The sequence below is a fragment of the Bombyx mandarina genome, chromosome 18 (assembly GCF_030267445.1).
Source record: "Bombyx mandarina strain Sakado chromosome 18, ASM3026744v2".
NCBI lineage: Eukaryota > Metazoa > Arthropoda > Insecta > Lepidoptera > Bombycidae > Bombyx > Bombyx mandarina.
In genome coordinates, this window is record NC_143224.1 from 12,848,866 (window position 1) to 12,875,823 (window position 26,958).

The window sequence follows — 26,958 nt, forward strand, 5'->3', positions numbered from 1 at the left end:
GCAGGTAGGTACCAAGTTTTCTGTTGAAATACGTACTTAACAAATGTTCACTTCCACGGTGAAGGAATAACAGCGTGTAATAAACATCAAACCCGCAAAATTATAATTTGCGTAATTACTGGTGGTAGGACCTCTTGTGAGTCCGCACGGGTAGGTACCACCGCCCCACCTATTTCTGCCGTGAAGCAGTAATGCGTTTCGGTTTGAAGGGTGGGGCAGCTGTTGTAGCTATACTGAGACCTTAGAACCTATATCTCAAGGTGTGTGACGCATTTACGTTGTAGATGTCTATGGGCTCCAGTAACCACTTAACACCAGGTGAGCTGTGAGCTCGTCCACTCATTTAGATTGAGATGAACAACAAAAAAAAACAAAAAAAGGAATGTCTCATATTGGACAAAACGAAATACATACATCATCATCATACCGCAGATTAAATCAAGATGTACTCTCAATACAAGGACACAGTAAAACATTTTAAAAATAATCTTCCGAAGAATATTTTTCCTTTTATTTCAAAACAATATCATTCTATATTTATAAGAAAACGGTTTATCTGGGCTCCTTCATTATTTCACAGCGGAACTAAGATGGCTTAAGGCGAACTGTTCGTGCTGCTATTATGTACCTACTTAATCTAAACCTTAACGAGGAAGTACAAGGTATACTGTAAATTTATTAAAGCTTCAATGTGCGTTTATTCATGTTTTTATAAGAGGAGGCTTAAATTACTCGTACATTAAACTAATTAAATAATTAAATTAAATAAAAAATTTACTGGTGGTAGGACCTCGTGTGAGTACGCACGGGTAGGTACCACCACCCTGCCTATTTCTGCAGCATTTCTGCAGCCGTTGTAACTATACTTGAGACCTTAGAACTTTTATCTCAAGGTGGGTGGCGCATTTACGTTGTAGATGTCTATGGGCTCCAGTAACCATTAACTACCAGGTGGGCTATGAGCTCGTCCACCCATACAAGCAAAAAAAAAAAAAAAGAGGAAACAAATTCAGGATTCATCTGTTGTCGAGCGATTACTCAGAGACCCCCTAAAATTAAAAGACTACGCCCTTCTTGATGCAAAGCAAGAGTACAGCAAATGATTGCCTCACAAGAGATACTCAAATCGGTGTGACTAGCCCGTGTGAGCTCACAACATTCATACTTCGACACGACATCGGTCCTTCACGATGGAGGTCAATTTGAGCGCACTTGTTATTCCAGGACCAATCCGCTCAGTATCTTCGTGATAGCACCGACAATCTTACCTATCAGGCCTCGTAAGATTTGCCTGCTACTTTGCATACAATTTAAGTTCGCTTACTCTTCAACGAAACACAAATAGAGTTTTTAAAACCGTTTTAACTAAATAAATATAAGATTCTTTTAGAAACGAAATAGAAAAGTTTTGTTCCATATCAAATCGCGCGTTGAATGGTTCTCATTCAAATGATCGTTACGAATAATACGCGCACACTGCATAAACTGCTGGAATTTCAAAAGCTGTCTCTGGACTGAATGAAGTATAATTAAGATTAAATCTCTATTTTACTTAACAATGCAGTTGAGGTTTCTACGTCTAGTTTCCATGTTGACAGCCCCATTTTCGTAAAGTTTTTATTTATGTCATTAATAAATTCATGGTAAAGAAATATTTTAAAATAAGATTTTATTTGACTACGTACTCTACCAATCAAAACATTTAAATAAACATAAAATCAAACCTCAGAATTAAGCACTTACTTTATTATTAAAAAATTGTTTTTGTTTGAGTTATGTGCTTATGATACACCTTGTATATATGTATTAACTCATCACTGGAGCCCTTAGATCGCATAGCACGAATACCGCCTTGAGCCAAGAAGTGGAATTCGGCCGTATTATTTAACAACAGACTCATAATACATATCTTCAATATAGAATTTTTAAAAGAAAACTTTTATTTGACTACGAACTCTACCAATTCTAAACATTTAACTAAAAATAAAATCAAACCTCTGTATTGATTAATTATTTTATTAATACAAATTCATTTTGTGCAATTCATAGATTATTCCTTAGAATTCTTATTCCTTCCTTTTTAAGGCTTGTTGTTTATAATCCAGGTTAAATAAGACTTTGACCCCAGATTGAGTGGACTATCAGTGACGAAGTCCTGAGTACATCTGATTCGTCCCAGAGCACTCAGGATACTCACAACGTAAACAAAATTACCGTGAGACAAGCGTCGGACAGACTTCAATATCAATAAACAAAAGTCATTTTGCAAATTTAGTCAAAAAAGATCTACAGAGAAACATTGTTTTGTATTTAGGTTCTTGTAACGGCAATTAGGGATTATTATCGTATAGAGTAACATTACGTGAGATCAGCTCGTGAAATGTTTCTATAACACATACCGACGTACATATGTACACATGTAGTACACGGGCATATTTTAAGTTTTGCTCAGTCTAGTGTAGGGAAAACTACTTATTATCATAATATCTACCGTTTTCAATAAAAACATCAATTAAAAATTTAAAATGATTGAAGGACAGACAGACAGACCCCTCGCAATGATTGGGCGACAAATTAAAAATGGCGTGGTGTCACTCTCAATTTTGTAATTTTCCCTTTCGCCTACTCAAAAATAGGTCAGCCGCATACTTTGACTCTTCGTATTTTTTTGTTTGAGTTACGTGCTCATGATACACCTTGTATATATGCATTAACTAATCACTGGAGCCCTTAGACCTCATAGCACGAATACCACCTTGAGCCAAGAAGTGGAATTCGGCCGTATTGTTTAACGACTGACCCATAATTCATACCTTCAATTTCAAACTGAATGCATAATTAAAAATATAAGATGGTGACACAAGCCATGTGAGCTCACATGATGCTCCACCACCAGTTCAACCAACCCTTTAGACAAACGTGATTGCGCCGTAGAAATATATCTTTTTTTTTTATTGCTTAGATGGGTGGACGAGCTCACAGCCCACCTGGTGTTAAGTGGTTACTGGAACCCATAGACTTCCACAACGTAAATGCGCCACCCACCCTGAGATATAAGTTCTAAGGTCTCAGTATAGTTACAACGGCCGCCCCACCCTCCAAACCGAAACGCATTACTGCTTCACGGCAGAAATAAGCAGGGCGGTGGTACCCACCCGCGCGGACTAACAAGAGGTCCTACCACCAGTAATTACGCAAATTATAATTTTGCGGGTTTCACTTTTATTACACGATGTTATTCCTTCACCATGAAAGTCAATCGTGAACATTTGTTGAGTACGTATTTCATTAGAAATATTGGTACCCACCTGCGGGATTCGAACACCGGTGCATCGCTTCAACACGAATGCACCGGACGTCTTATCTTTTAGACCACGACGACTTCAAAATACAAATATATAAGACTAACTCACAATTAAAGCCTTAATACTAGTCATATCGGTTTATTACGAATTATGACTTTCATTCTACTACACGATGTTCTATTTGTGGTGTTCTTCAATCAGCAAAATATATTAGGTACGTCGGCATCGCTATACAAACAAAACGGATACAATGCGTGTTTGTACAAAACAACTACAGTACTTTTATGATTATTAGCTTAAAACGCTTTTGGTAAACTGTATGAAGAGGTTACCGCAAACTACCTACCGCCTGCCATAACAATAAAAATAAGGATAACACTGCCTATCATTATAATCATGCGCACTTAGGTATTATAAAACTCACATTTAAAGATCTTTATGTACATATTTTAAAGAGTAGAACGGAGTTCATTCTAAAATTTTAAGGTGATTATAAAGATGGTCTTTAAAACGAACTGAAATAGATAAAATTAATATGTATGTAGTCTCTTCTTTTTCTCCACCTTATCCCACTATGTGGGGTCGGCACAGCTAATTTTTCTCTTCCATTCTCTTCTATCAGCCGTCATCTCAACACTCACTCCTCTCTCTCTCATATCGTCATTCACACACTCCATCCATGTCTTCTTCGGTCGACCTCTTCCCCCTCTACCTTGCACTACCATTTCCATACATCTCCTAGTCACATGCATCTTCTCTCTACGCATCACATGTCCATACCACGCTAACCGTCTGCTCCTTAAAAAAATGTGGAACGCTTCACGATTTTGCGTGTCATCCTTGCGCAGGAACAATATTTTTTTTTTTTTTTTTTTTATTGCCTTTGTAGGCAGACGGGCATACGGCCCACCTGATGGTGAGTGGTTACCGTCGCCCATGGACTTCAGCAATGCCAGGGGCAGAGCCAAGCCGCTGCCTACTGCTTAATACTCTCCACAAGCCTCGTTTGAAGAAGGACATGTCATAGCGCTCGGGAAACACCGCGGAGGGGAGCTCATTCCATAGCCGGATGGTACGTGGCAAAAAAGATCTCTGGAAACGCACTGTGGATGACCGCAGTGGCTCCAGGTAGTATGGATGAACTCTACTCCGGTGGCGGGCGGTGCGATGGTAAAAACGAGATGCTGGTATCATCTCGAACAATTCCTCAGAGCACTCCCCATGGAACATACGGTATAAAATACAGAGGGAACCGAAGTCCCTCCGCAAACCCAGAGGCTCCAAACGATCCGAGAGAATGGGATTATCGACAATCCGAACGGCCCTCCTCTGTATGGAGTCAAATGGAAGAAGCTGGTATTTGGGAGCCCCGGCCCAGAGATGAGAGCAGTACTCCATGCGAGGCCGGATTTGTGCTTTATAAAGCAAAATTCTTTGTCCAGGCGTGAAGTACCGCTTCGCTCTGTTGAGGACTCCCAGCATTTTGGATTGAACCAAGTTCAATTCACCCCATTCGGAGACTCGCCCCAGAGAGTTCTCCACTTCAGACACAAGTTTTGATCGTCTCTCTTGCACCACGCTCCGAGAGAGACTCTGATGGCCGATATATCGCGCATCCCCCGTGCTATCATCTGCATAGCAATGCATGCCATCAATAGACAGCATGTCATTGATATACAGGATGAAAAGCGTGGGAGAGAGCACCGAACCTTGTGGAACGCCAGCGTTAATGGTCATGGTATCAGAACAGTCACCGTCTACAACGACCGTGATGCTCCGCCCATCCAAAAAGCTAGCGATCCACTTGCAGAGACCCTCGGGGATTCCGTAAGATGGTAACTTCGATAGAAGTGCCCTATGCCAGACCCTGTCGAAGGCCTTCGCGATATCAAGGCTCACAGCAAGAGCCTCGCCCTTGCTCTCCAAGGCTTCAGCCCACCTGTGAGTAAGGTATACAAGAAGATCGCCAGCTGAGCGACCGTGACGGAAACCGTACTGTCGGTCACTGATCAGCTGGCGATCTTCAAGATACTTCAGGAGTTGTGTATTTATAATTCGCTCCATCACCTTGGAAAGCAAGGAAGTTATCGCGATAGGCCTGTAGCTCGATGGGTCCGACCGGTCACCCTTCTTGGGGATAGGGTGGACATGAGCAGTCTTCCATGAAGACGGAACCTTGTTAGTGCAATAAGAGAGGCGATACAAACGCGTTAGCGCAGGTGTCAGCTCAGGGGCGCACGTTTTCAGAACCACTGCGGGGATGCCGTCTGGCCCACTCGACTTATGAACGTCCAGGAGTCGGAGCTCCCGCCTGACTGCACATTGTGTGAAGCAGATATCCGGCAGGGAGCTATCACACCGGGGGATGCTCGGTGGTGTGGCACCCCCGTCGTCCACAGTCGAGTTCGAGGCGAAGAGTTTGACCAGAAGGTCAGCCTTCTCTTTCGCGCTGTGGGCCAGATTGTCATCGGACTTGCGCAGTGGTGGGAGACTAGACCTGCAAAAGTTTCCTTCTGCAGCTTGGGCGAGCGACCAAAAAGCACGGCTCCCGGAGGGATAGCTCTTCAATCGCTCGCCAACTCTAGCAACGTGCTCCGACTTCGCCTTGGCAATTACCTTCTTGTAGGACCTGGAAGCGGCGTTATATTTCCGCCTTTCCCCTGAGATGTTAGGATCCCGACGTCTCCTGGCATTATCCCATGCCACGTATGCGGACCGCTTGAGGTGTGCAGCATCCCTGCTGGCATTGTTATACCAGGGTCTGCTGCGACCCCCAACGGGCACTTCAGAGGAGGGAATGAACAATTCCATCCCCTGGAGCACCACGTCTTTAAGTCGGTCCGCACAGACGTCAGGATCAGCAGAGGAAAAGCAGAACCGCCCCCATGGGTAGGATGCGTAAAATTCACGCAATCCATCCCAATCTGCTGACATATACCGCCAAACTCTTCGATACCCGGTCGTCGTTCGACGATCAGGACGAGAGAGTGGTACGGCAGCACGAATAAGGCAGTGATCAGACGATCCAAGCGGAGCGTCGACCACCACATTGTATCCGGCCGGATCTGTGGTCAGCAGAAGGTCCAACAAAGAAGGCTCGTGCCCCTCGATATCTGGGACACGGGTGGGCTGTGTCACCAGCTGGGAGAAGCCGTAGGCCAAGGCGAAATCGTAGGCAGTCCGACCCGGGAGGTCAGTGGTTCTGGACCCCAACCACTCTTGGTGGTGAGCGTTAAAGTCTCCAAGAACCACCACCTCCGCAGATGGGTACTGCTCAAGCACGCGGTTAGTCCCCTCTTGCACATGCTCAAACAGAGCTGAACCTGCATCACTGCTGTGGGACCTGTACAGGCACGCGTAGATTCGGCTACGGCCCCCGTGATCTACGCGCAGCCACAAGAGGGACAGGTCCCGTTGTTCGAGGCCCCGAAGACGGCAACAACAGACATCAGCCCGGACGAATACGCATACCCCGGCTTTACGCAGGAAGTTGTGCTCCAATACGTAGCCGGGATACTCAAGGTATGAGGTATCATCCGGAGCAGATATCTGCGTCTCCGTTAAAAAAAGCAGGGCAGGCTGCGCCGTCTCAAGGTGGTGGTGTACGGCGTCAAGGTTGCTATGTAGGCCCCTGACATTGCTGAAATCCACATTAAATGTGGAATGGGGAACCGCCTGTGAAACCCTTTTCTTTTTTTTTGTCGACTTCATAGTTGTAAAATTTTCGGAGAGTAGGATTAAGAGAGGTAGGATGTTGGAGGTGAGATCGAGGCAACACCTGAATGAAGCGCGGAACATAGTACGTGCTCGACCACGGATTGCGTGAGAGACTGACGCAGGGCATGGAAGGGCCCCCAGTCCACTCTGCGTGCGATCGCCGGGATCCACTCCGGTCTCCGACTCCGGCACGACGACCGCACGACAGGATTTTACACCGGTTGGCGGGACAGCTTCCCGGGGCGGAGTTTAGTAGAGACACCCGGGTTCAGGTCCCCTACTGACCGGCGGGCGGCAGCGGGTACCGTTTCACTGGGTCTCCCTATACCCCCGTCAAACAATCACGCCCCGCGAGTTCGCACGCACGTCTGCTCCGCAAAATATAAAATTAATATTTGTGTAGTAACAATATATAAAGCAAAAATAATAATTAAGCAACAAAACAATAAAAATGGTGTTCTCCTCCGTAGTGTGCTACGAGACAGCTACGAGTCGCCTACGAGGGAGCTACGAGGCGACTACGTTACCGTTTTTTGCCCGTAGAACGACCTGATGGTAGCTGATTACAACGCCACAACTGCTCTATACATGATCATTGATGCAAGTTCAATATATTTTTATTGCTTAGATGGTGGACAATCTCACAGCCCATCTGGTGTTAAGTGGTGGCCCATAGACATCTAAAAGGTAACCGAAACGTATTACTGCTTCACAGTAGAAATAGGCAGGGTGGTGGTACCTACCCGCGCGGACTCTCAAGAGGCCCTGCGCAAATTATAATTTTGCGGGTTTGATTTTTATTACACAATGTTATTCCTTCATCGTGTAGGTCAATCGTGCGGGATTCGAACACTGGTGCATCGCTACATACAAATGCACCGAATGTCTTATCCTTTAGGCCACGATGACTTCACGACACGAACTTAGATAAACAATGAGTAATAATTGATGAAACAGTTTATATCCTAAACAACACTTGACAAAATCAATGGAAAAATACATAGGAAATAGCTAAAAGTATTTACTAGAAGCTCCGGATGAACCTAGTGATGAACTCAGAGCGCTCTTAAAGAACGAAGATATTCGTGGCGCCTCAGGACGAATCGGAGTGGATTCCGTCTCAATTGCTACCCCATATCCGGAAAAAATAAAGATTCATAAAACATAATTGACGTAAAAAGGTCAGCGCGCACCGCGGCCCGTCTCCGGTCCGGTGACGGCGCCGGCAAATAATACGGCGGCTGGATCACGTACACCTGACGATGTATCAAACGGTTGACCGTGAGACTTTACGTAGATGTGCCTTTACAGTATATTTAATTTCGAATCAAAATAACTTTTGTTGCAATTGCACGTTTAAAATTGTACTTCAAACGACCGCAAATGGTAACAGTCTAACCGTAACTGATGAATCAATAAAGTATTGCCCAATTCTAAATGTTCTTTAAGAGACACGTTGTAACAAAAAAAATAAAATTCAAGGATACGATAACAAAATAATTTAAGAATATAATGTAATATGTGTATAAAGGAATTCATAGAGCGCCGAAGACGGATGAATTGACTAGCCGACGGGACACCAGAACTTAGCTCTCAGCCATTACTGTCACCCATTGACAACTATACTAAGGTCAAATTTCATCTCAGTCGTTTGCACTCTTGGTAGAATAGCTTCTTGTCTACTTGTTGACAGGATCGTTCGGGCAAATATTCAGAAGTATCTCCCAAAAATCTCATTTATAAAAAACACATTATGTCAAGGAAGTACAGCAGATTTTAGAGCATGATTGTTTTTTACATACAGGGAGATAAGTAACTCTTAGAAACGACAGTACGTTATGTCAGATGTTCCAGAAAGTAGAGATGAACTCGACGGCGTTGATGAGTTAAGCTGCCAGTTATAAGATCATTTACGATCAAGAAGAACTCAATTGATTTACTAAAGCACGAGCTCATTAATATGAATCAAAACGGTATCATGTTTTAGCTAATCAACGCAATAACAAAATAATTTTTGCAATAGAACAAAAATATTCCAAACAGTTTCGAAGTTGGTTATACAGTACCTCGGTACCCAGTTATAGCTGGACAAAGGACTCAGACACTCCTATTACGTGACACAAAGACCGCAGTCAGCACTCTGTACATTGTACACAGGAACCACACAAACTTTATACAATAGCTTTAGATTAAAAGTCTAAATAAAATATATTGTGATTCGTTTACACGTATCCCGAAAAAACTTAGAAAAATAACGACCATTTAAATTTGCCAGCTTTTCCGTTAACTCAATGCAGACATATTATATTACTGGTGTTAGGACGTCTTGTGAGTCCGCGCGGGTAGGTACCACCACCCTGTCTATTTCTGCCGTGAAGCAATAATGCGTTTCAATTTGAACCCTTCAAACCGCAACGCATTATTGCCGCAGCCGTTGTAACTATACTTGAGACTTCAGAACTTATATCTCAAAGTGGGTGGCGCATTTACGTTGTAGATGTCTATGGACTCCAGTAACCACTTAACACCAGGTGGGCTGTGAGCTCGTCCATCCATCTAAGCAATAAAAAATATATGTTACGAGTATAAAAATCTTAAAAAACGTTTGATTGCGTACTTGTAGATACAATGTCAAAGTAATGGCGCCGGGCTCCTGTTTAACTTCCAGCTTAGTGTAACCGCTAAGTGCTCAATATTTATCTTAAATGTGAAATAGTTGTAATTGCTTTATGTGGTTTGAATTCTCCCGGTGACTTCACACTTTAATACACAACTACAGACAGGAACAAAAGAAAAACCCCAAAATGACCATTTCATTAGCCAATCGATTTCCAACTTTGAAAATTGTATATAAAACTGCATGTGTATGTAGTCAATTCATAGATTGTATTTCTTTTTAAGATTAAACTCAATAACCTAAGGTCAGTTTGTCTATTAATAACTTTAAGACTTTATCTTATTAAGCACATTACAATAATAGTATCCACACTAAACCAACATCAAAAAACCGAAATGTGTCGATATCAGGCCGGTGTCAAATTCTGTTCCGGATATTTTGCGCGGAATCTACCTACTGATCCCTCGAATAAGGAATATCAGATAACCAATGTAGCTTGATCTCTGGACTAGTTTAAAATTCGTATTTAAACGAACTTCACAGACGTCGGGTCACCGGGCTTAGCTGATCAAAGATTTGTTTTTTTTTGTTTTTTTTTTTGTTGAGAGTTTCGGGTTTTTGTTCTATCCGTTTCAAGAATACTTTCTTAGACGCATCTGATATTGGACCTGCAATCGATATATAGTATGAAGTATATAATATAATATAAGAATATATACGTATGTAAGGAATACCCTACAAAAAGGGTATAAAACCGGCGCGCAGCTCCATCACCCGCTCATTTGTCGGTTGACATTCGTCGAGAAAACATCGTTCAAAGACTTTAAGTGTTAATTTCGGAAACACGAATTTTATAATAATGTTGAGGGTACAGTGGCTATAAATAGCAACGCCTTTGCTCGAAACATTCATTCGATCGGCGGCGTTCGTGAGAGAAGGTAGTCGTGGACGTGGTGTGCGTGAGTCATTGTTTTAAGTCTCTGTAAATGTGTGCTAATTGTTATTTTTTTTAAATGGTTTTTCTTCTGATTCCTAATATCAGAAGTGGGATAAAGGACTCAAATAGCCCACAGTAGCGTAAAACTCTGAACTTTGTTTTGTTTTACAATGACTGCTTACTTTGATGCTTTCATACTTTATTTGTTATTTTTCTTGTGTGATTGCAAATTTTAACTGTGATAATGAGACATACTGAAACTCCTAGTACACGGAGGCGACCTTCTCGAGATGATTCTCGTAATCGAAAACGATATTATGCTTTCGCGATCACAGAGATGATAGACAGAATCGCGATGCGAACGATGCGCTCGCGCACGATAGAACCTGTCGCGACACGTTCTAACGATAAGGCGCACGCTGAACAGACCACTGATATTCTACGGACAGTTATGACTCCCATGTCGAATATCGTTGGTTCGCAACAAGGCCACGTAGAATCTAGTATCCCTGGTTCTGAGGCGTCTACCCTCGCCAGTGCTTTGATAAAACTTTAATAGTGATACGGGGCATAATGGGCCCTCAGATTAGAACCGCGAACGCTAATCTACTCACAATTTGATTTCATTTTTAGTGGAGGTCAGGTTAGGCCGAGTCCTCATAGGGTTCAGGCACTAGTTGAGTCACCAGTGACTCGTAATGTCACACATGAGGTTGACTGCATACTTCCGAAGGTGAATTCGGGACTATATTGGCAATGGCAATGGTCAACTCAACTTTTGAGATTACAGCTCATTCTGAACATCACAAAATGCAAGACAACAGACATCCGCCCTGCAGCTTCTGGTAGAAAAGACGCCACCACACCTGTGGTGAGAACTCTAATTAGTGATGTCACGACTGAGGTGTTTCGGAGCCGTGAAGTTCGTCGAGAACTAGGTCAAGGTAGAGCTCATCAATTGGTACCACGGAGTGAAAAGCGACATGATGCTCGCGTGGGAGGCACCGACGAGCAGCAGCCGTTTTTAATGTCGATAGTCTTGTTTGGGTAATAACTCACAGTTAACAGGAAATGTAGATCCGGCAATCCGTGGACCTTACCGAATGGTGAGGATGGTACCTCACGGGCATTGCCGCCAGCTCGCGCCCCTCGATGGTTTCTGCGGCAGTAGCACGCAAGCGACGTGCCGGTAGCTGCGTAATGTCGGTCGGCAGGGAAACTTGATTCCGGCATGCGTGGCCCGTATAAGGTTGTCGAAATTCTACCCAGTGGACGCTATACCCTACGGCTGCTCAACGGCAGTTATGGCAAAACTACGCAAGCAGCTGCACAATATATGGTGTCGTGGCGGGGCGAGTGGACCCCTGAGACATGTGCTGCCTTCTTTGAGAGCAAGTAAAGTTAATAATGATCATTGTTCACAAATATACGTATTCCTATGGTGAACCTGAAGGGTGAGCTATAGATGTTTGCCCTCTAGTTACGTATCCCTCACTCGTGTGATTAACACGGTGAGATGCCTCAATACGATCGGCCTAGACTGGCGTATTGAGAAGCCTCGGCACGTTTGAGTATGGTCGGCGTGCCGGGAAGCTTCACACGTTTGAATAAACTCTGCGTGTGGAATGCACTCGTACGTTTTTAATACGATCTTCGTACGAGTGGGTCTGGGACCATTTTACAGGGATCACTGGTAACCAAATGCAGAAGACACTTAACGAAGGGCGACGCACACTGGCCCTTGGATAATAATTACAGGAATATGCGCATTAAGGATGATTGTGCTACTGCGCGCACTGCTCGCGTGCCGCTACCCGCACGCGCTCATCTACTTCTGGCGCGCATACTGCACGCGTTGCCTGCGTGCCGCTGCCTGCGCGCGCTCGGCTACTTTTGGCGTGCAGACTGCGCGCACTGCTCGCGTGCCGCTACCTGCGCGCGCTCGCCTGCTTCAGACGTGCATACTGCGCGTACTCCTCGCGTGCCGCTGTCTGCGCGCGCTCATCTACTTCTGGCGTGCATACTGCACGTGTTGCTCGCGTGCTGCTGCCTGCGCGCGCTCATCTACTTCTGGCGTGCATACTGCGCGCACTGCTCGCGTGCCGTAACTGCGCGCGCTCGCCTGCTTCAGACATGCATACTGCGCGTACTGCTCGCGTGCCGCTGGCTGCGCGCGCTCTCTCACTTCTGGCGTGCAGACTGCGCGCATTGCTCGCGTGCCGTAACTGCGCGCGCTCTCCTGCTTCAGGCGTGCATACTGGGCACTGCTTGCGTGCCGCTGGCTGCGCGCGCTCGACTACTTCAGACGTGCATAACGCGCGTACTGCTCGCGTGCCGCTACCTGCGCGCACTCGCCTGCTTCAGACGTGCATACCGCGCGTACTGCTCGCGTGCCGCTACCTGCGCGCACTCGCCTGCTTCAGACGTGCATACCGCGCGTACTGCTCGCGTGCCGCTGGCTGCGCGCGCTCTCTTACTTCTGGCGTGCATACTGAACGTGTTGCTCGCGTGCCGCTGGCTGCGCGCGCTCATCTACTTTCGGCGTGCATACTGCACGTGTTGCTCGCGTGCCGCTGCCTGCGCGTGCTCATCTACTTCTGGCGTGCATACTGCACGTGATGCTCGCGCAGTGATGACGCAGAGGGCGATGTCGCTCGATCTGCGGCCTGCTACTTCACTCGTTGGGGACTATGATGCCTTTGGTCCACTAAGCCCGACGCAGGAAGTCACGAGTAAGGAGTAGTTCGTTTGCAGTCCTGCTGAGCTACTTATGCGCTCTGCCTGCATTTTCAGAATTATCTATCAGGATGGTCGAGCGGGACGCCCGCCACACATGGTGCAGCCTCACATCGTGGTTGCAGACTGGAACTGGGACGGCTGCCCTACCGAACTCTCGGGAGGCGCGGATCTAACAAGATCTTTCGCACGCTTCCGCATCATCGTTACGAGTGGACCCCAGTTATGTGGTCGAGGACGAACCACAGTCAGGAGAGGCCGTGTAAGGAATACCCTACAAAAAGGGTATAAAACCGGCGCGCAGCTCCATCACCCGCTCATTTGTCGGTTGACATTCGTCGAGAAAACATCGTTCAAAGACTTTAAGTGTTAATTTCGGAAACACGAATTTTATAATAATGTTGAGGGTACAGTGGCTATAAATAGCAACGCCTTTGCTCGAAACATTCCCACTTCGATAAAGCGGCACGACACGAGAACCCTCTCATCGTGGCCGCCGGTAACTACATTCCCGATCCTGCGGACAGAATGGAAAGCAGTCGACGTCGCCCAAAACACGTCATCTCGGATCCACCCGATCCACTAACGGTGCTTTTAGGTAATTCAAGCACCGGTCACCGTTCTCGTCGAACCCGTCGCTTGCGACGAAGGGCTCGACGAGTAAATTAACTCTCAGACACAGCCCACTGAGTTTCTCGCCGGATCTTCTCAGTGGGTCGCGTTTCCGATCCGGTGGTAGATTCTGCGAAGCACGACTCTTGCTAGGGTTCGTGTTAGCAACATCGTCAGGTTTGAGCCCCGTGAGCTCACCTACTAAAGTTAGGGTTACGCTGATATAGCCTCTCAAGGCTCTCAGCTTAGGTAGGAAAAAAAAAAAAAGTGTGTGTGTCCGCTCCGACGCACGACTGGAGTTTACTGGATATAAAAAATTAAACGAAACAATACGAGAAATAGTTCTATATTACGACAACACGATACACTACAGATTATTAACAAATTAACGAGACACAAAACAAACGACTAACAAATATATGAAAATACAATAATGAGAGAAACGCGCGATCAGTACGAGGCTTTGTGGCGGACTGCCGGCGCAGCAGCCCGGCGTCACCTGCGATAACGCGGCCGCGCGTTGGCTCCTGATTGGCGCGCGCACGCATCACGCAATCAGGAGCCAATCAGGCGCATAACGCATTTCGTGTGACATGCTAGTACGATTTTGATTGGCGCGCGCACGCATCACGCAATCAGGAGCCAATTAGGCGCATAACGCATTTCGTGTGACATGCTAGTACGATTTTGGTCCCCATAATTTTCATACCCCGGGCCTATATATGTAAATCGATTCTAAAGGAGTAAACTCCAAAAAAAAAAAAAAACGAAACATTCATTCGATCGGCGGCGTTCGTGAGAGAAGGTAGTCGTGGACGTGGTGTGCGTGAGTCATTGTTTTAAGTCTCTGTAAATGTGTGCTAATTGTTATTTTTTTTAAATGGTTTTTCTTCTGATTCCTAATACGTACATATCAAACTTTTAAAGTATTGGTTTGGAAAATATCCGACCTCTGTGACCGGAGAAGGTAAACACTACGTGGAACATATTAATAGGTGCCAGGTGAGGTCTAATTATCTGTCACGATAGTGAATAGTATTTTTTTTTATTATCCGTATAGGCAGATGAGCACACGGCCCACCTGATGGTGAGTGGTTACCGTCGGTCATGGACGTCAGCAATGCCAAAGGCAGAGCCAAGCCGCTGCCTACTAATCCAAGCCACTACCTACCGCTATATGCCTACCGCATCATCAGTAAAAGCCTGGTGTCACCACGGGCAGGGAATAACTATAATAGCGTTCGTTGGGTCCTGCAGACTAAACTGTCACACATTACTTCATTTCAATACACACAAAAGATCCACAAAGATACATAATTATGAATGATTTTAATATTTCTTAAAGGACTGCATAGGGCAGTATAAAATTAAATGAAGTGTCACTTTACCCGAAGATAGCAACTAACTAGAATATTCATTGGCGGAGTAAATCCGTAGCGCACGGAGCTAGATAAATCTTCATTAAATAACGTTTAAATCGACCGCTTGTGATGTCACCACGATTTGTAATTAGGCCTCGGACATTTAACGATTTTAAACAACCGACCATCGGTTCAACATAACTCTATGAAGTAAATGGCCAAGCATGAATATTAATGTCCCTCGAACTGCTTCTTCTTTCTCTTTGTCACGTACCATCCGGCTATGGAATGAGCTCCCCTCCACGGTGTTTCCCGAGCGCTTGTCCTTCTTCGAACGAGGCTTGTGGAGAGTATTAAGCGGTAGGCAACGGCTTGGCTCTGCCCCTGGCATTGCTGAAGTCCATGGGCGAGGGTAACCACTCACCAACAGGTGGGCCGTATGCTCGTCTGCCTACAAGGGCAATCAAAACAATCTTTAAACTGAAACTAAGGCCTTCTTTAGGGCAGATATAATTACCACAGTGATTTCGTCTGAACACGTAAGTAGCTAACTAACTCCTCCGTGGAACGTTTAGTTAGTATATCAACGTTCCGCAGTCGGATATTCTGTGTATGTGTGATCTCCAGAACAAACGGGGACAGCGCTGTGCAGTGCCATTGATTTGAATTGCAGAACAGCAAATCTAGATCGCGCTTAGTGTTGAGTACTTGACTACAGCAAACAAACGGGCCCAATTTGATATGGTACACACAGATAAAATAATTGCGATGACGGGTTTGTTTTCGAAGGACATGCCGAAGAAAATGTACCACATTGGGGTCACTGAACTCGAGATTTTAATTTGTTGATTTGAAGATTGTGATCCTTAAATTCGACCGTTCTGAATTATATTCCAATGAGAACCTTTCAAGTATAAAAGTTACTTGTGAATTTTTATCTTTGACGAATTTATAGAGTACCTACTTAATTTACAACCAATTACAATTTGGATTGTTCTTACCAAATAAAGATTTTCATTGTATAGATAGATCTCCTATTGGAAAACCTAAATGAAATAATTATTAATAAAGTATTGTTACCTCACATGGTATCGAAATCTTAAGCTATCTAAAGAATGTAAGCTCTTTTTTTGATGTAGATGGATAAACGAGCTCTGGACCGACAGTGGGTTGGTGTACAGTGGTCTTTGGAGCCCATAGACACATAAACGCCGTCATGGCCATGAGCTAGAAGTCGAGGCCTCAATTGTGTTGTATAAAATCTGGCCCACCTTTCAAACCGAGACCCATGATGGATTCGGAGCAGAAATGGGCGGTGGTACTTTCTCTTGTGGGCTTACAATACGCCCTGTCACTAATAAATATAAATTGATAATTGCATAAAATTTGTATAACATTCAGAGACCTGTGCTCCGCATTTATCGCGGTGCATCTAAGTCGTCTTTTAAGTCCCCGGATACCTGGGGTGCTAAGGTTGCTGATCGATACCACACAGCCAAGTAAAAGATAATAAGATAGTTTTTTTAAATCGAGTTATGGTTACCCTATCCAAGCCAGAATACTTTCCATATTGGAACTTCTCCCAAATGACCTTTTTCCTTGTGCAAATAGATTCAACTAGAAAATAATGAAATTTTATAAAATAAGTACTATACGTACACCACTATACTATATATTATATATCTTTTACTAGATTTAGTATTCAGATTAAAATAAAGCCAGGCTTAGTTCCTTAATTAAGTTTATTCAAAGGATTATACATTTTATCTGAGGTTAATAACACGTCCAGCTGGCAATAATTCTGATGTTTTCAAAAACAGACACATTCAAGGCCGAATCATAAGTGGTTTCCGTAGCAAGTGGACATCGGCAAAGCCAACGATACCACCAAGCATTCATACATCTGTTGAAGAAGCATATGTTATAGCGCTAAAGAAAGCACGAGCATCTTCATATCAGAGCGTAACGTTGTGGAAATAATAATCGGTTGCATGAGTGCTACGATGATTTTTATAACGATATTTTCCCGAAAATAACAATAATAAAATCTAAGCGATTTCAAACGCGGCCCATTAATATCTTGCGACCTCAATCGAATGCCATATGTAAACCACAGCTACATCTAAATCCCTGTTGACCTACTTAGTAAAATAACAACATTACCGCTTAATATTATACATAGTATCAGAATGTAACAAATGCAGAAAACGAAACGCGATACATTACTGTCATGCAGCTATCGTCTTATCTCGTTCCCGTCAAGAGACAATATTTCAAACGAGAAACTCTACCACACACATAATACTACTTAAAGTTATACTAGCAATCATGGACTCGGAGTATATAATAGAAGTAAAGCGAATATTAATTAAAGAAGAATTAAAGAATTAAAGAAGGAATTATAGAAGAATTAAAGAAGGAATTATAAATATATACGTCTTATCCGTTAGGCCACGACGACTTTTGATTAGATAGACTTTAGATTGAAAGAAGGATTTATTAAAGAAGGAATTATAATTTTGCGGGTTTCATTTTTATTGCACGATGCTATTCCTTCACCGTGGAAGTCAATCGTGAACATTTGTTAAGTTTCGGTAGGCAGCGGCTTGGCTCTGCCCCTGGCATTGCTGAAGTCCATGGGCGACGGTAACCACTCACCATCAGGTGGGCCGTATGCCCGTCTGCCTACAAAGGCAATAAAAAAAAAAAACGTATTCCATTAGAAAAATTCACCACGATGAAGGTTAAAGACTTATCTCTCTTCGAAAATAATTAAAAACAGTGTACGAATGTAACGAACCAGTCATAAACCAGTAAAATGTGGCCACGAGCTAGCGCGTCTGAGATCTCTAATGAGTTTTATCAAATAACGTTTAATTTAAAAAAAGATTTTTCCTCTTTAGTATGTAACTTCTTTATTTGGACACATATTTTTGTTCAAAACACTCAATGCGACTAGTCCGACTAGAAATAACAAGATTAATCGAATTCAGCTCCGATTGAAAAACTCTGCGCATTGTTTTTGAAGGAAAGAAAACATATATTTTTACTGTACTGTGGATATTATTGTAATAAATAGTGAATTGGATACATTGTCATCAGAAACTAGTCACGATCCTGCCTATTTATGAGACGAAACAGGTGTGCGTGCGCTGTTGAGATGTTTGTGAGCTCCGGTAGCCGCTTAACGCGTGGTGCGACGTGAGCTCATCTGCATGTTATGTGAGCTAAGCATGACTTTAGTCTGCAGATTTCATTTTTTTTTATTGCTTAGATGGGTGGACGAGCTCACAGCCCACCTGGTATTAAGTGGTTACTAGAGCCCATAGACATCTACAACGTAAATGCGCCACACACCTTGAGATATAAGTTCAAAGGTTACAACGGCTGCCCCACCCTTCAAGCCGAAACGCATTACTGCTTCACGGTAGAAATAGGCGAGACGAATAGAATTATTTGATCGCATCAAGAAACACCAACAGCGCACATACAATGACGATATCGATAAGTGCTTTAAATATACCGCCAGATTCGTCGGGGTTTGCTTGCAACAAATACCATATCTATACCTATAGAAGATTCCAACCGAAAATCAATTCTGCCCCCAGGATACGATGGTCTGGAGGCCCGAGGTCGGAGGCGTCTACGTAAAACGGCGACTACGCCCATTACTAAGAAATGAACCCATTAAAAACAGAAAAACAAATGATCATCACTTAACCTAAAATTAAAACAATTCAATACAGGAAAAACACAATGAGCGAATAAAATAAAGGGTCGGCCCAGAACGACCGGTTCGCGAGACTCGGGATTTTGATACATGCCTAACATTTGTCAGTGCCGTACATATTCGCGGTAATGTATGCAAGGGAGAGCTCGGACATTCATTCTGAACTACCGAAAAAACATTTTATTGACTGCGGGACCTTTACAAATTGGTAGCTCGAATTGCGTATTATTTTTGGTCGGATAATAGTTTTTATTGTAGTCGTTACGCGTGGCTCGTTTATTTTTATGTTAATATTTAGGTAACAAATTAGGATCTGAGAATATCATAGGCAGAATTATATTTTAGTGGTAAAAATAAAGAGATACAAATTCTGAAATAATTCCATTACCATCCTACGCATCGCGGCTGCTAACAGTTCTCGAATTAATGACCTTCAAAGTATTTCGATAAATAGTGTTCGACTTTCCGAGGGATGATTATGAAAATAAACTTGGATTAAAAAAAAACTTGTATATTCAATAAAAAATCAATAATCTACGGATCCAGTGTCACTTATGACAAGGGTATCATGACAACGGATTTGCGTATTACAGCGCTCTCTAGTGACGGTTTTAGGAGTTGGAAAAAACAGGGTGAACATTCCGCCCACCATGAACTACAAAAGTTCATAGCCAACAATGAGGCCATCAAATTTTACATGTACAATTAACATCTCCATGAAACCGTAACATCTTAACCTAATAGTAATCAATAAAGAACTGCTCAACATGAACTAAATATAAACTTACACATTAAAGAAACCATAATAACGACAAAGTTCAGTCAAGGGTTGCTTTTAAACAGTTCGTACTTACTTACAACTAAACAATAACAAAATACTTAATAGCTGATGCATCCAAAGATACATTTAAGTTACATACATTGCATGAAATATCTACAGTTATTCAGGTAAGTAATGTTTAAAAGCGATAGGCAAAATGCAAAGTTTGGAGACTGGTCTTACAATTTTAGATTTCTTACATTTGATAGTACCCTTGTGACATTATCTGGAAGTCAGTATGCTCTGGTACGACCTTGACCATTCGATACATCTTAACTATGTCCGCTGCGAAACATATAGGATAAGTACGCCATTTCATAATTATGTGTCGTAACTCTGGTTGAAGCCTTGGACCTACCAATAAATGATTGTTCAATGACTTGCCGCTGGTACCCTTACACGAAGCGTCGAAAACAACGCCGACCTTCGTTGTACTTTTGTCCTCGCGAACAACCAACTGCATGATGAGGTAGATAAACGCATCCTGGCTTAGCAGCTTCTTGTTTGTCATTAATTACTTCTATATGATTCATAGCCAGGTGGCTACATTTATTACCTTGGATTATTCTTGCTTCAAGAATGGATTATTTTCAAGTTTCTTCTTGAGCAAGTGGATTGTTGTCGCGAAAAGGAAGACCTACAACATAACGACCCAAACTGTCCCTAGTTGTAGTGGATTCAAAGTATCTTTCACAGGATTCTTCTTCCTTGGATAAAAGTGGATGATGCTAGTCAGTTTCAATCTCCCAGAACTGACGCAGCAAATCATTGAATGAGTTGTCATGGGTATGTGCGCTAATAATGTAAGGAGTATCCCCACTAACTTAAACTCGTCCCGACAGGATCCATCCCAGCTGTGTATTTTGAGCTGTCAAGGTTCCAGGTGGATTTCTCAATATGCCTTCTGACAAAACCTGACCATACACATCAGCGCCCAGTAGAAGATCTATATTGCTTGGTGTACCATATCCTGGATCAGCCATCTGCAATTGCAACAATTCCGGCCAATCCTGTAATTGAATTTTCTGTGAAGGAAGAGTGGATGTTAGGCAGTTTAAAACATAGGCTTGAACGGGATAGCTAAAAGAGTTATATGTGGACTGTACTTTAAATTGAACCATATGTTTTACTGAAATACTAGATTTTTCTCCTCCTAAACCAGATATGGTACTTAGAACTGGCAACCTTCAAAGCTGCAAAAGTTGAACTGCGTGTTCACTAATAAACGAGGCTTGAGAGCCCTGATCCAACAATGTCCTAAGTGTGTGATACATACCCTTGCTGGATACATTAACTAATGCGGTAGCTAACATTACTTGACTACTTGATCTCATTTCACTGTTAGAAAAATGGCTGACAACACGCTCCACGTGATCCGCCGCCTGCGGTTCTTGTGCTGGCTCCCGCTGTTGATTAGCGGGCTGACTAGGGCCCGCCAGGGCCGGATTGTGTGTGCTGCCTTCCTGGTGCAGCAGCGAGTGATGACGTCGGCCACAGCGCCGACAAGCCGTGCGTCGTTTGCACTGTGTTACCGAATGGTTAGCTCCGAAGCAATTGAAACACAGTTTTCTCTTCTGGATGAACTCCCGGCGATTCTCGATTGCTTCTTGTACAAATTTCTTGCATTGATAAAGCAAGTGATCTTCCGAATAGAATGGGCAGGATACAGACGTCGTCACGCTGAACACCTTCGGTTTATCCACTGCATCTTTGCCTCTAGACTCTCTTCTTTGGTTTGGTTCTAAAAAAACAGGGTGAACAAATAGTCTATTGAATAGAAAGTGTACAAGACACGTTTCCTAGTAAAAGTGATAAATTAAATGTGTTTTATATGACCTACGAATGGTACTTTCTCTTACCTAAACAATAAGACGTCCGGTATGTATACTAATGAAGATACGGCACGCCTGGTTTATTTTAGTTATTTTCATAGTGTTATGTCCTATGGCATTTTGCTATGGGGCAATGCTGCCGATGTCGAAACGATTTTCATCCTGCAGAAGAGGGCTATTCGTGCTGTTTATAATATGCACCCGAGGGAATCCTTGAGGGACAAGTTTAAGGAAATCAAAATTCTAATTTTAGCGTCCCAATACATTTTTGAAAATTTATTGTACGTGCGTAAAAACATTGTAGAATTCCCCAGAGTCTGCGATTTGCATAATGTGAACACTAGGAACAAACATAGGCTTGCGTTGCCGGCGGCTCGAATTAAGAAAATAAGCAACTCTTTTAGGGGGCTGGGTGTACAGCTTTTCAACAAGATCCCACAAAACGTTCAACTAGTACCTGTTCATAGATTTAAGAAAACTGTTAAGGAACGTTTGTGCAACAAGGCATATTATAAAGTTAAGGATTATTTACTAGATGGCACTACGTGGGAATGAGGCGCTCGCTCCTGGCCTTTTCATTTTTCATTATTATTATTATTATTTTAATTGTATTTTTTTGACTTGTTTTTTCTTTTACTGTGAATATTTCTATTTATTTAAAAAAAAGAAAATATTTGAGAAAAAACAAAAAAAAAAAAGCCCGCTGAGTTTGTTTCGCCGGTTCTTCTCAGGACTGTGGCTTTTTTTGGAGTTAACATTGTTATTTGTATTTTGACATTCAACAAGTGTGTCATACTGACATCTAAGTTGAAATAAATGATTTTGAATTTGAATTTGAATTTTGGTGCATTCGTATCTAGCGATGCACCGGGGTTCGAATCCCGCAGGCGGGTACCAATTTTTCTAATGAAATACGTACTCAACAAATGTTCACGATTGACTTCCACGGTGAAGGAATAACATCGTGTAATAAAAATGAAACCCGCAAAATTATAATTTGCGTAATTACTGGTAGTAGGACCTCTTGTGAGTCCGCACGGTACTATCACCCTGCCTATTTCGGCCGTGAAGCAGCAATGCGTTTCGGTTTGAAGGTTGGGGCAGCCGTTATAACTATACTGAGACTTTAGAACTTATATATCAAGGTAGCTGATGCATTTACGTTGTAGCTGTCTATGGGTTCCAGTAACCACTTAACACCAGGTGGGCTGTGAGCTCGTCCACCCATCTAAGCAAAAAAAGAAAAAAAAAATATTCATCCCATCTTAAGCTTCTTAGAGCTAACCTTTAGGCAATCCATGAGATTGGAATCTTCCACGATACCCGATATACTAAATTATCTTTCCATTCACTGACTTTACAAATAAAGAAATAATATGTAAAGTTCATTGCGCTCCGAAAGCAAAATGAATCTCATTAAAAAGATAATTTACCTGACGGTTTTGAAATAATTTATAATATTACTTAGTGTAGACCGAATACTAATTGAAGGCAGTCTCGGAGCTCATATTTCACCGCGAGATATTTTCAGAACGAAATAATATTGTTCAGTTACTTTCGATAAATTTGCTGCTAAAACGAAACCTGTTGTCATTACCAAATTTAACACATTGTTAACAGACTGCCACCAGCCAGCACTCACAATCGAAAGTAAAAGATGACTTGACCTAAAGGCCCGCTACTTCGTAGGAAGACTATATTGACAGATGATGGAGGATTATGCAGGTCTCCATGCCTAACGATTCTAAAATAGTACCCTGGGACTAGCTCCAAGCGCTCAGTGCCTGTTAGGACGTTCGAACAGAGTTAATGGAACGGGGGAGTAAGACAGTGCTTACTGTGCTTATCATAGAAATATATGTTCAAATTTATGGAGACCAAAAATAGGCCTCAAAAACTTGTACAGACTGTAGCGTGATTCATATCTGTGAGTTGCCTGTCGTTTCCGCGGTTTCGTGTCAATCCTACATTAGGACTGCAAACAAGCTCTTTCCAGTATTTTACACGCCACTATGCGAGTACAGTGCGTGCAGAAAGTTGCAAAAATCTACAAATATCTGCTGGAAATTTTCATATTCATTATTAGAAAACGAGCCCGTGCCCGCAGCTTTATGCGCGCCAAATGGTTCTCATTATTTAAATATTATATTTTGGTTAAAATATTAGCCCGAGCACAAAAAACCACACCTAAATAGGTACATTCATTATGAAGATTTGAGTAGATAAGAAGACGAAAAATCTGTTGGATTTTATCCTGTGCATGAAACTTAATGTACAAAGGGTCGTGCCGTACAAATCCGTGTAATCTTTGAGCAAATTCCTAACACCAAGTTATCATTCTAATACGTAGGTGCATACGTAATGAAGGCGTGATCCTGCCTGGCCTGAAGAGGTCCTGAGCGCGTATTGAGGAAATCACGCATTGAAAGGACACTTTTAATCAGTCCCAAATTCAAAAGTGTTATTGTTCATTAATAAAGGAGCACGCCAACTTATGATTATAACAAGCCAATAATTAATTCTATCAATACATTCGGGTTCACCGTAATTCGAATCATATTCCACGTTGACGCACTCTCCTTATGAATTACCAGTTTCCACTCAGGATGTTTGACAATCCTCAATTGAATTAAATAATAAGCCATCTCAGCTAGAACCTTAATTAAACAATAATTATCTCGTTCACTGACATTTACACATACTGACAAAAGCACTGAACAGCTTACTCTAGCAGATGAGTAGAATATAAACATGAAGCTACCGGCTTCTTGAATGTACAACTTAAGCCCTCACTTAACACTTATGACCATAAATGCGTTGTACACCATCTATATCTCGCATACAAAATGATTATTCCGGTCACGCACATGGTCAATCAAGGAAATTGCATTACTTCAAAAATAATACGCTAAATGAAACGATGATCGTCAACACGTCACGGCGGTGGGCTGTGAGCCGTTATGGTTAATTCTGCCATCAAATGGTTTATTTCACTGCCTCACACTGACAAATGATTAGTAGCAGTACACTGTATCCTTGGAACTCTTTACCAGACGATCCGTATACTAGTTTCTTTCATTGGAAATAATCACGTCGCCCACGGCGCTCAGAGTTTCGAAACAGGTCAAGAAGCACACTTATCTTCTATAACGTCGAGAGAATGCCGGTCATTGTTATGTCTAAGCATTGATGACCTGCCTACAAGTGAACCCGAAGTGAAGTGAAGTACTTCTGTAGATCCGCGGGTCAGACTGACGTACTCAACTCTACTTTGCCGCTGGCCCAAATATTAGTGCGCGCTAACCTGTCGACTATACACCAAAAGTTATTTTCTAAATAAAGGGATTTCATAACCCAACATAAAGTTTGTTTTTATTTATCAACCGAATTAATGACACACAGAATAAGAACGATTAGAGAAAAGAGATTAACGACGAACTCCGACGAAGAGAATAAGAATAAGAGCGAAACTCGCTCCACGAAATACTAAGTATGCGTCTCCAGCCCCACATCTACTGATTTTCTTTTTCTCGACCTGCCTCAAAGTTCACGTCTCCTCAGCGAATAAAAATATGGGGAAAACAAGAGATCGTATGAGCCGAATCCATCCGAATATCTCCATTCTTCAAGAACTCAGCATTAAGCAGCACCTTTACGCGCTCACACATAGGCGATGCTATCATTTTTTAGACATGTCTCCCGGTGAGAAAATTACTTCATAGAGCGCTATGTCGTTCAGGGATAAGTAGAAGGCACCAGACCACTGTTACTGGTGGTAGGACCTCTTATGAGTCCGCACGGGTAGGTACTACCGCCCTGCCTATTTCTGCCTTGATGCGTTTCAGTTTAAAGGGCGGGGCAGCCGTTGTAACTATACTGAGACCTTAGAACTTATATCTCAAGGTGGGTGGCGTATTTACTTTGTAGATATCTATGGGCTCCGGTAACCACTTAACACCAGGTGGGCTGTGAGCCCGCCCACCCATTTAAGCAATAAAAAATAATAACCACGTGGAAGGTTGTCCATCTGATGGATCGACTAAGTCAAGTCGGCAGTTGGCGCCTGTTTGCATGAGTGTACCAGCCTCACCACAAACCTGGAAAAGTGGCGATTACTCGTGAGGCACATAACATGTGCCCACAGCAATGATACTGACTGACAACCACGATCGCTGTGACAAGAGTGATATGACATACAAAATAAATAGGCAATGTAAAGAATGAGTTTTATAGTATTATTATATTTAATGTACAAGTAGTACAGTACTTTTCGGTTCTGTACAATGAACAAGGGTTTTGAGTGTGTAGATATTTACCTAATCAGTTTTTTGGTTTTTTAAATAATGTTACTAATTAATGGTTTGTTGTACATATGTGATCATTTGTTCTGTGAAATCACTACATAGTATAAAACAAAGTCGCTTTCTCTGTCCCTATATCTGTCTGTCCCTATGTATGCTTAAATCTTTAAAACTACGCAACGGATTTTGATGCGGTTTTTTTAATAGATAGAGTGATTAAAGAGGAAGGTTTATATGTATAATAACATCCATTAAATAGTGGAGAATTTAATAAAAAAATACAGTTTCCGCAGCGAAGCGAGGGCGGGTCGCCAGTTCAATAATAAATTCCTAATTACACTGAATTTCGACCCACATAATGTACTTAAATAAAACGTTTTACCAAGAAACAAATAATAAGTGAAATAATTGGATAAATCCCAAAATAACCCTGTTGTGTGTCGAACTTTGTAACTCAACAAGGACTATTCCGTAATTACCTACAAGTGTAATTAGGAGTATTTAGCTGTATTGTCATTGAGGCAAAAATAAACAAAAACTAATGTCGTAAATAATGTTAACGTCGAAATACACCTTAACTTAAGTTACCTTATTACTTAAGATTTAGGTAAAATGATAGCAGTTTAGCAACTAAAATGTCGACACTATTGCATTAAGCAATCCTTGTAAAATAGGCTATTGAAAAACAATTAAATAAATATCTTGTAGTCAACAGCTAACTTGGTGGGTATGGTGAGTGGTTACTATCTCTCATACACCACAGCAACGCCAATTGTCTACAAATATTACACTTTTCCGATAGTTACATACCATTTTATTTCCCTTGTATGAAATGGCAAACACAAAATAAAAAGAACCAAAACTCAAATATTCTCATAGAGCAGGTATAGTGTTAATATTTACAGACGATGGCTGCGTGGTGTTCCACAGGGAAATCGTTCCGATGCCGGCATCAGCCATGTGTTTATTTGTGTAACACCTCCGGGACGA

The 26,958-nt window shown here is 42.5% G+C and overlaps 1 protein-coding gene and 1 pseudogene across 2 annotated transcripts in view; both read right to left on the reverse strand.

Annotated features, from left to right (window-relative positions):
- LOC114252020 (uncharacterized) overlaps positions 1-26,958 on the reverse strand; it is a 116,854-nt gene that overhangs the window by 42,404 nt on the left and 47,492 nt on the right. The window lies entirely within an intron of this gene.
- LOC149501036 (U6 spliceosomal RNA) lies at positions 4,109-4,208 on the reverse strand (annotated as a pseudogene).